Here is a 9,694-nt window from a genome sequence, read left to right as displayed (position 1 = left end):
CTAAAACACAGCTGTTCAGATATCTCCAAAACGTTAAACAATTCGTGAATACATGTGAACAAAATATGTTTTTGTGAGACCTTTTATTTGATATAAAGAAAAAAGGGCTGGCCCCTCCAATTAGGGGCTAAAAGGGCTAGTAAGTCTTTTTATGATAACCTTTTTGTTAAGCGATAATTTGATATCCTTCATTTAGCAAAAACAAAGAAATTTTTTTTATCTTAATCTAACGCTGAAATTCGTTATAAAATCGGACCATGCACTACAGAGAAATTGGGATTCAAAATTTGATTTTTCCGGAAATTTTGATTCCGCGTTCTTGGTTTAAAAAATAGCGTGAAATTAATTCGTACCAAAAATAATCGTGTCAAGTCGTACATGAACACATTCGGGTTTATTTTGTTAAGACATTCTTGGAATCGGAAAGGTTTTTGTTCAGTCATACTTAAAATCATTCGGATTTTGTTAAGTCGTACCAAGAATTATTCGATTTTTTCCTTATTGTTTTAGTTATTCTTGTTCTTGGCTTAAGAACTCTGCTTCTTACAGGTACCTCTAGCCTTTCTCTGGACATTAACGGAAGACCCACTCGTTGCTTTGCAACGAGCTTTGCTCTAGTTATTATTATTTTTCTTTTTTTTCTTACAAATTTTGTGCATGCGATTTCTCAGAAACGACCCGACCGATTTTCATGAAACTTTCAGGTATAATAGATAGTGATCGGAACATTATAGGTTTTTTATTATATTGATGACGTCACTTCCGTTTTAGAGATATTGACGTTTTAGCGTTTTTTAGAGGGGTGGCTTGTTACTCTAACTTCTCCTAAACTATAAAAGATATTGAGTTCAAACTTTCAGGGATAGTAGACAATAGATTGTAGATTTGCAATTTCATTTTCATTTTGATCTGGCTTGAAAGGCGCCGAAGCTCGCCTGGACCTGAAAATTGGTATTAAAAAAACGTCGTAATTTTTTGTGGTTTTCCTTAATTATCTCTTTTCTGAAAAATATTTTGTTAAGACATGTAACGTAAAAATAGTTTCTATTTACCAGACCTTTCTTTTAAAATCAAGCAAAAGGGGCTGGCCCCTCAAATAAGGGGACCAAAGGGCTCTAAACTCTTTAATCTGTAGCCCTTTACTGAACGATATTTTGTGAAATGTTATAGAAGCAAATATGTTCATCCCACAGTTATGTATCCAAGTAATGTAATGATTTTATTATGTGTTACGTAATTAAGGGTTTTTAGGGGCCGAAAGTCCAAAATTTTGATCACCCATATCTCAGAAAAGAAAAATATTTTGTAATGCAGTACAGAAGAAAAGTTGTTCAAAATGATGTTCTCAACGATATGCAACCTTCACAATTTCGTTAAACGGCCCCTATAAGGAGATAAGGGATCGGCCCCTTAAATCTTCTTTCTCATATATCTCCAGAACGGTAACAAATTTCTAAACAGTTATTGAACAAAATGTGTTTAGAATTACGTGACCTTTTATTTGATACCAAGAAAAAGGGGCTGGCCCCTTAAATAAGGGAACCAAAGGGCTCTAAAGTATTCTATCTATAGCCCTTTACTGAGGGATATTTTGTGAAATGTTATAGAAGCAAATATGTTTATCTCACAGTTATGTATCTAAGCATTGCAATGATATTATCATGTGTTATGTAATTAGGGGTTTTTAGGGGCCGAAAGTCCAAAACTTCGATCACCCATATCTCAGAAAGGAAAAATATTTTGAAATGCAGTACAGAAGAAAAGTTGTTCAAAAAGATGTTCTCAACAAAATGCAACCTTCAAAATTTCGTTAAACGGCCCCTATAAGGAGATTAGGGAACGGCCCCTAAAATCTTCATTCTCATATATCTCCAGAACGGTAACGAATTTCTAAACACTTGTTGAACAAAATTTGCTTAGAATTAAGTGACCTTTCATTTAATATCAAGAAAAAGGGGCTGGCCCCTCAAATAAGGGGACCAAAGGGCTCTAAAGTCTTTAATCTGTAGCCCTTTACTGAGAGATATTTTGTGAAAGGTTATAGAAGCAAATATGTTTATCTTACAGTTATGTATCCAAGTAATGTAATGATTTTATCATGTGTTATGTAATTAGGGGTTTTTAGGGGCCAAAAGTCCAAACATTTAATTACCCATATCTCAGAAAGGAAAAATATTTTGAAATGCATTACGGATGATAAGTTGTACAAAATGATATTTTTAACACTATGAAACCTTCAAAATTTCGTCAAACGGCCCATATAAGGAGATAAGGGATCGGCCCCTAAAACCTTCTTTCTCATATATCTCCAGAACAGTAGCACATTTTTAAACACTTGTTTACAAAATGTGTTCAGAATTAAATGACCTTTCATTTGATATCAAGAAAAAGGGGCTGGTCCCTTAAATTAGGGGATCAAAGGGCTCTAAAAATTTTTATCTATAGCCCTTTAATGGGAGTCATTTTGTGAATGGTTATTAAAGCTAGATTAGGTATAATACGTTTATATATCCTAACGATATAATGATTTCCTCTTGTGTTACCCAATAAGAGTTTTTAGGGACCAGAGGTGAACATGATTAATCTTTTTCATCTTAATTGGTAGAAATGCAAGTATTTAAAACAGCAATGTAAGAGAACTTATAAAAAGCGATACAATAAAGCATTAGTACTTCACTCCTTTTTCCATATCATGTTTTGTTGTCAAAAATCAAAGTCGATGATGTCATATTTCCTTCTAAAAATCAGACGGAAGACCTCCTCGTTGCTCGCAACGAGATCGTGTCTAGTTATTATTATTTTTTCAATTTTCCAAATTTTGTGCACGCGATTTCTCGAAAACTATTCGACCGATTTTCAACATTTTTTCACAGATGATGAGTCATCATCTGAATTTTATATGTTTTTGAAATTGTTGTTGTCGTCACTTCCGGTACCGATTTATCGACCATTTTGTAGTTTTTTACGACCTATTTTGTGCAGAGCTGATCTCAGAAACTATCAGAGATATGACTATGACATTTTCAGGATAGGTAGTCTATAGTCTGAAGTTGTGCACTATTATTTTGTTTTACGCCAGTGGCGCCATTTCTTGGAGCTCGCCTGGGCACGAAAATTGAGTACGAATTTTCATTCAAAAATTTCAAACGTTTTGATCTGTATCTTTTTATCAGTTGATATTTTGTTAAGATATATATAACAAAAGTGGTAGATAATCATAAGTTCTTTCCAACGAAATCAAGAAAAAGGGATTGGCCCCTTTTTTTAGGGGCCAAGGCACTCGTAAACTCTATTACATATAACTTAAAAACGATAAAGATTTTGTAATGCATTATAGAAGCAAAGTTGTTGACCGTAACAATATCTATCAGGAAAAAATATGACCACGCCCATTTATTACGTAACTAGGGATTTTTAAGGGGCCAAAGTACTGAAACTTTGACGCAATATATCTAGAGAAGGAGACATATTTTGTAAAGCTTTCTAGAAGAGAAAATGCTTGCGTTGATGATTCTAATCGATTCCATCAATCAAAACACCTATGTATGTCCCCATTAAGGATCTAGAGGTCTGGCCCCTAAAATATTCAATAATTTATATCTAAAAAATTATCAACAATTTTAGATAGACGTAAGAGCAAAAAGTGTTAGAATTTGTGAGACCTGTCGATTGAATTTAAGAAAAAGGGACTGGCCCCTTAAATTAGGGGCCAAGACACTCGTAAACTCTAATACAAATAACTTAAAAACGATTAAGATTTTGTTATGCTTTATAGAAGCAAAGTTGTTGATCGTCACAATATCTGTCAGGAAAAATTATTGCCACGCCCATTTGTTACGTAATTAGGGATTTTTAGGGGCCAAAGTACTTATACTTTGACGCAATATATCTAGAGAAGGCGACATATTTTGTTAAGCATTGTAGAAGAGAAAATGCTTGCATTGATGATTCTCATCGATTCCATCAATCAAAATACCAATGTCCGTCCCCATTAGGGATCTAGAGGGCTGGCACCTAAAATATTCGAACATTTGTATCTCAAAAATGATAAACAATTTTAAATAGATGTAAGAACAAAAAATGTTACAATCTGTGAGACCTTTCGATTGAATTCAATAAAAAGGGACTGGCCCCTTAAATTAGGGGCCTGGACACTCGTAAACTCTATTACAGATAACTTGAAAATGATAAAGATTTTGTAATGCATTATAGAAGCAAAGTTGTTGATCGTAACAATATCTATCAGGAAAATCATTGACACGCCAATTTATTACGTTATTAGGGATTCCTAGGGGCCAAAGTACTTAAACTTTGACGAAATATACCTAAAGAGGGGGACAGATTTTATTAAGCTTGTATAGGAGAAAATGCTTGCAGTAAAAATTCTAATCGATTCCATCAATCAAAACACCAATGTCCGTCCCCATTAAGGATCAAGAGGACTGGCCCCTAAAATATTCAATCATCTGTATTAAAAAGAAATGAACAACAATTTCAGATACGTGTAAGAACAAAAAGTGTTAGTATTTGTGGGACCTTTTGAATGAACTCAAGCAAAAGGGGCTGGCCCCTTACATTAGGGGCTTAGCCACTCGTAAAGTCTTTTTCACATACCCTAAAAACAATCAAGATTTTGTAATGCATTACAGAAACAAAGTTGTTAATCATAACAAAATCAGTTTGTAAAACGCATTGCCACACCGAGTGATGACGTAATTATTGATTTTAGGGGACTAAACTCTTAAATCTTTAATATGCAAACTGTGAAAAAGCAAACACTTTGTTACGCATTTTAAAGGATATTGACAATCGTATACATTATCTGAAAGGGAGTGTTTGAGGTGGAATTCTAAAATTTCATTGATATCTTAATCGTATCGTTTAAAAATTGAACGGAAGACCTCCTCGTTACTCGTAACGAGATCGTATCTAGTTATTGATACAAGTATTAGCTGTTATTATTTTGATCAATTTTTAGAATCTTATTCCGAGATTTCAAACCGCATAAATATATACGGTCTATACAAGTCTGAGAAAAAATAGAGACACACGTGACCCTGTTACAGTAACAAGTCTATTTTTAACTGCATATACTATTTTTATCGAATGGACTCTGATCAAGTTAATTATTAAAACGTGTGATTTTAAAAAAATGTCTCCTTAATTGTCAGTAGGTGGCTTTAACATATTTCGATTGTTCAGGATAGCAAAAACAATTTGTAGTTTCTTTTGTTGTGAATTAATTGTCTTTGTCGTGAATTCAGTTTGAAAGAATTAAATTTTTTATTGTTTTATTTTATCAATAACCCAGACAAACAAACGCTAGATGAGTGGTACATGAAGTTGACCCTCAGAAAATTGTTTAATTTTTTTTGGTTAAGTATTTTATAAATAACCGAATAAAAAAGGTCAGATCACATTTTCTGCAGTATCTTTTGAATTAAAGACAGCAAAACTCTATTGTTCAAACAAATATTTAATTTATTCTGCTATCTTAATTGGATTAAGTGTTCTACCTCAATTACATTGAGTGTGGATAAGAAGAAAATAAAACTGTTATGTTAATTATTCATAGTGGTTAACAAGTCTGAAAGAATAATTCAGCTAAACATTTATTCAATAAAAGTATTCCTCTCAATTTCTGAGCATGCTTATCAGGAGAGTGGATAAAATGATATATCAAATCCAACAGGGCGACATCAACCCTTTTCCATAATATGCTTGAAAGATCATTCAAATTGTGATATAACCCATTTTAAACCCACTTCAAGCACCATTCTCATTCAACGTCGGTAGAGCGTACATGTAGTTTTAAAAAGTTCTCAATACTTTGAATTTTGTTCTAAAAATGTTTTACACTTCCTGTTTTGAGAATTTATGACGTGTGATATCTTTAAGCAAAACTGGTTACAAAAAGCATTAGGAATGTTCGGGAAATTCCCTTTTCCTAATCACTGCACACATTGCTGGATAAGGGTAATCTAATACATGATGCTTTTTAATCACATGTTAATAATCAATTTTGAGATTATAAACTGTATTGTCAAAAAAATACCGATTATTTTATAGCTATTATTTTAGACTCTTTACCACTATCACAAACTGTTCCAGGTGAACAACTTATAAAAATAATACTCTGTCCCGAGTTTTTGCTTCCACCACTTTTTGCTTGATATTTCAATAATAGTAAATACCTTTGTGCTCAAATTAAGTTCATCCACTAATATAAAAAATGTCTAGATTATCTGTTTTGAAACGCCCCCTCTACCACTTCAGGTTTCAATACACGTCCCGAAATTGAAAGTCTACGGAGATTTTGCATTGCAACAGCCATTAACAAGCCCGGATGATAACGTTAAAAAATTGCGCGATGTGTTCCGAGTGTATTCCGAATGGAGAAAAGATGTAAACATTCCCCATTATAAATCTCCGTAAGGAATCTGTTTTTTGTTCCTGTGAATTTTTCTGAGTGAAAAGGGATAATTGTTCAATGAATCTATTTTGGATATATTTCCTTTTAACGATTTCAACTGTATTTCTTTCACAGGTATGTGTAATTTTATTAAAAATCATCAAAAAGCGATGGAAGCAATAACTAGGGACATACTTTAATATGTTTGCATTGTAGCAGATCTAGAGGGGGGTTCCCGTCACCGACTCATCCTGAAAAATTCAAACTTATATAAGAACCAGATTTTCATTAAAGATGGTAGGACTCAGACCCCTAACCCCAACCAGATAAACAAGATCAATCATCCCCCGCCCCAATCTCCACTCCACTTCGCATGCAATATTGATTTCATACTACCATGCAGTTTACACTAAAAGTGTACTTAGCATAATCCATTGAAATTCCTAACCCTAGCTACGTTAAAAGTCTTCTAAGCATGAACAATTACAGTTTTTGCGGCGTGCACTAAGAGGACAATCACATTTCTTCATACGAACCTTATTTAGTTTGTCTCTTTGTCCACGAGCTAGGTTTCTACTTTCATCTGTGATTATGTAAAACTTTTATTCAATGTCATTCTTTAAGATATATTGATTTACCATATTCTTTATATAATTATACAAAATGTAATGCGACACGTCTGAGAAAGAAATGATGCGCTTAAATTTTGCGATAAGTGTTGTTATTTTTTTCATTTTAATAATTATAGCGAGCGCAGCTCGCCGGTGCGAAGCGAGCTCTACCGGCAAAGCGTGTGTGAATAGAAAATTCGGACTATTTGCACATTCATTCAACAGATTTTTTTGGCGTCAGTAAATCGGACCAGTAATGCATTGTTTTAATCGTCCCAGTAGTTCCCTGTAATTATGGTTTTCCATTTTCACACTCTCACGAGAACAAGTACATGCATTGTTACTGCTGACCCAACGCAAATTCCATTACATATGACTAACGGAGTTATCGTCCTTTCGAGTGACGTCACAATGGATTTCTTACACATTGATCCGACAGAATTTTTCGGCGTCAGTAAATTTCGACCCACAATGCAAATCCTCAATGTCGGTCGATCTCACTAGACTGGATACCATCTCGCGAGAATCAAAGTAAAACTTTTGAGAAACAGATAAATTGTGTAATTTCCAGAACATCATGCTCTCTTAAGTAAACAAAACAGTATTTTTCGCGTAGTTTTTTTTCAGTGTGCTTTCAAAGAGACAGACGACACTTGACCGACGTGAACTTTGACAATAAGGGGAAACTACTCTAAGTAGTTATTGTAAATCTGCTGAAATATAAATACCAAAATCTTCTCAAAATCTTGCAGAGCTAACGAATCGGGACATTTCTTCAGAGATAGGAAACAGCTGTAACTTGCTCTCATTTGAATGAAAGGGGGCGTGGCAACATCCTTCAAAAAATCTTCACAAGCAAAAAGAAAAAATAAATTCTCAAAATCAGGAAAATTCTAATCGGGGTGAGGAATGGGGAGTGCGTAGTGTGCCTTTAGCTCTTTACCTGCTCAAAGTGTCTTTATTTTCATTACTACATGTATTTATTACATGGTCCCGGGATGTCAATTTTCCTTATATGATCAACATTTTTTTTTATACGTAAATTTGATTTTTTTTTAACGGGGGAGGGGGAACTCTGTGATATGTCAATTTTTATATGTAAGTTTAAAAAAAATGTCTGCTGCGAGAAAAGAGGAAATAAACTGCAATGTACATTATGTTAAAATCTTTATTATTCAACAACATTTTATCTGAGATAAATTCTATACTGGCGTGCGACTAGTATATAAATAAATAAAAAAAAATCTTATGAATAATGAAAATTTACTGGAAAAAAAATAGGTATGTTTATCTTATTTTGCATTCAAATTCATTTACTTTACGTCACTACTTTTATTTTTATTGATTTATCATAATTCATTTTTTGATCACCTGCTGCGCTCGCCCAACGGTCGCACCGCAATACATATTATATATATGTATATATATCCAAATCACAAAAGTTTTTTCTTAGTGTCCGGTGAAAATGTAATAAAAGAAAAAAAGCAACACTAACTGCAAAACATAAGCGCTTTCATTGTTAAAAATCTTCAGACGTTTTACAGTCGTTAAAACTATGACGTAACTACGTTACCTAGGGTGCTTTCCATTTAACCGGCATCGCCGGATATGCCGGTGTTGCCTTCGTTGCCGATTGCTGGAGCGCCGGCGAGCGATTGTGGCAACACAATATACCATTGCCGATTAGGAAACAATATTGCGTCGAGGTTATCATGTTCTACAAAACCAGTATTTCTAAAACCACAATTTGTCCTTCTACATTGAAATACATCAAAACTGCAAATAGCCAAACTTTCTGAATCAAATTGTAAGGGTGCTTTCCATTTAACCGGCATCGCTGGATTTGCCGGTGTTGCCTTCGTCGCCGATTGCTGGAACGCGCGTTGCCGGCGAGCGATTGTGGCAACGCAATATACCGTTGCCGATTAGGAAACAATATGGCGTCGAAGTTATCATATTCTACTAAACCAGTATTTCTAAAACTGCAATTTGTCTTACTATATTGAAAGCATTGAATCTGCAAATAGCCGAAAATTCTGGATCAAATTTTAAGATAGGTATCAGTTTTAAGCTGCAATTGTCATCGTTGGATCAGTGTGACGTTGCTAACCGTTCCATTAACGTCACCGTTTCCCAATAACGTCGCCGGCGAGGCAACGTAAATGGAAAGCGCCCCTAGTGATAACGTCAACAATAATACTATGACGTCATAATGCTTATTGAAGGAGACAATAGAGAGGTTGAGATTTAAAACGTGTACGGGTACGTGTACTGTGTTATAACCACACGTACACGTTTTTGTAATTTATCAGTTGAGATTTCATAACTTGTAGGATATAAACGTGTACGTAAATTTCGAGCACTTTGTTATTGTGACCTCAGAAATGACGTCATTTACGTTCATTGCTTTACGTAAAACATGGCAGATGCTTTAGATATTTAATCTTTATGTGAAGACGACGATTTGATGCTTTTATCTACTCTTTTAAACGAAGACGACGTAAAAGGTCCATGTTTGAATCTTGATGATCTATCTGATGAGCAGTTTTACTCATTTTTCCGCTTTCAAAGGAATGACATTTCTCGTCTTTGCAATGCGTTGTCTCTGCCATTGAAGTTCCTGTGTCCAAATGGTACTCGGGTGACTGCACATGAGGGTATGTTGATTTTG

The sequence above is a fragment of the Crassostrea angulata genome, chromosome 2 (assembly GCF_025612915.1).
Source record: "Crassostrea angulata isolate pt1a10 chromosome 2, ASM2561291v2, whole genome shotgun sequence".
NCBI lineage: Eukaryota > Metazoa > Mollusca > Bivalvia > Ostreida > Ostreidae > Magallana > Magallana angulata.
This window is presented reverse-complemented; position numbering follows the sequence as displayed.